Below are 1,736 nucleotides of genomic sequence, written 5' to 3'. Positions count from 1 at the left end.
TCTGGGTGACAGAGTGAGACTCCAACTCAAAAAAAAAAAAAAAAAATCTCCGAATGCAGAGGTTCACACCTATAATCACAGCACTTTGGGAGGCCCAGGTGAGAGGATTACCTTAGCCCACAGGTTCAAGACCAGCCTAGGAAACTTGGCAAGACTTCATCTCTACAATAAATCAAAAAAGCAGCTGGTCGTGGTGGCACATGCCTATAGTTCCAGCTACTTGGAAGGCTGAGGCAGAAGGATCGCCTGAGCCCAGCAGATCGATGCTGCAGTAGCTGTGAGTAGCGTGCCACTGCACTCCAGTGTGGGCGACAGAGTGAGACTCCTACTCAAAATAAATAAATAAATAAAATAGTTATTAAATGAAGGACCATGGAAATTACAATACTACTTTCTTTCTTTTTTTTTTGAGTTGGAGTTGCACATTGTCATCCAGGATATAGTGCAGTGGCGTGTTCATGGCCACTGCAACCTCGACCTACTGGCCTCAGGTGATCCTTCCACTTCAGACTTCCAAGTAGCTGGAACTACAGGCGCACGCTACCATGCCCGGCTAATTTTTGATTTATTGTAGAGATGAGGTCTTGCCAAGTTGTCCAGGCGGGTCTCGAATCTGTGGGATCAGCCAATCCACTTACCTTGGCCTCCCAAAGCGCTGGGAATTGCAGGTTGAGCCACTGAGCCCGGCAGAAACTGCATTTAAAAAAAAAATCTATTGTAGAGATGAGATCTCACCATGCTGCCCAGGTTGGTCTCGAACCCACCACAGCCTCCCAAAGTGCTAGGATTATAGGCTTGAGCCACCACACCTGGCCTGCATCTTTTTTTTTTTTTTTTTTTTTGAAGCGGAGTTTCGCTCTGTTGCCCAGACTACCTCACCTTTTCTTTACTGGAGCAAATAGGGTTTAACATGTTACTTGAATTAAGAAGGATTTCTGAGAACTTAAGTTCATTTTACGTTGTTTTTTTTGTTTGTTTATTGCTTTTTTTTTTTTGTAGAAATGAGGTCTCCCTATGTTGCCCAGGTTGGTCTTGAACTCCTGGGCTCAAGCAATCCTCTCGCCTCGCCCTCCCAAAGTGCTAGGATTACAGGACTGAGTCGCTGTGCCTGGCTTACTTTGCTTTTAAAATCAATGGTTTGCAGGGCACGGTGGCTCATGCCTGTGTAATCCCACACTTTGAGAGGCACAGGTAAGAGGATTACCTGAGCTCAGGGATTCAAGACCAGCCTGAGCAACATGGCGAGACCTCATCTTTACAATAAATCAAAAATCCAGCTGGACATGGTGGCACATGCCCGTGGTTTCAGCTACTTGAAAGGCTGAGGTGGAAAGATCACCTGAGCCCAGTAGGTTGAGGCTTTGGCGGCCGTGAGCGTGTCACTGCACTTCACACTGGGTGACGGAGACTAACTCAAAATAAATAAATAGTAAAAATAAAATCAATGGTCTGTTGATTTACCTAATGTTATATATCAACAGAACAGAGAATGAAAATGATGCATGCCAGATTTATGGAATTTAGTTGCAAGTACCTACATCTTTTTTGAGTTGGAGTCTCACTCTGTTGCTCAGACTGGAGTGCAGTGACCACTCTCGGCCACTGCAACCTCGACCTGGGCTCTGGCGATCCTTCCGCCTCAGCCTCCCAAGTAGCTGGAACTACAGGTGCGCGCTACCATGCCTGGCTAATTTTTTGATTTATTGTAGAAATGAGATCTCACCAAGTTGCCCAGG

This window comes from Carlito syrichta, unplaced genomic scaffold (assembly GCF_000164805.1).
Source record: "Carlito syrichta isolate Samal-C Ts95f unplaced genomic scaffold, Tarsius_syrichta-2.0.1 Scaffold98407, whole genome shotgun sequence".
NCBI classification, from domain to species: Eukaryota; Metazoa; Chordata; class Mammalia; order Primates; family Tarsiidae; genus Carlito; species Carlito syrichta.
This window is presented reverse-complemented; position numbering follows the sequence as displayed.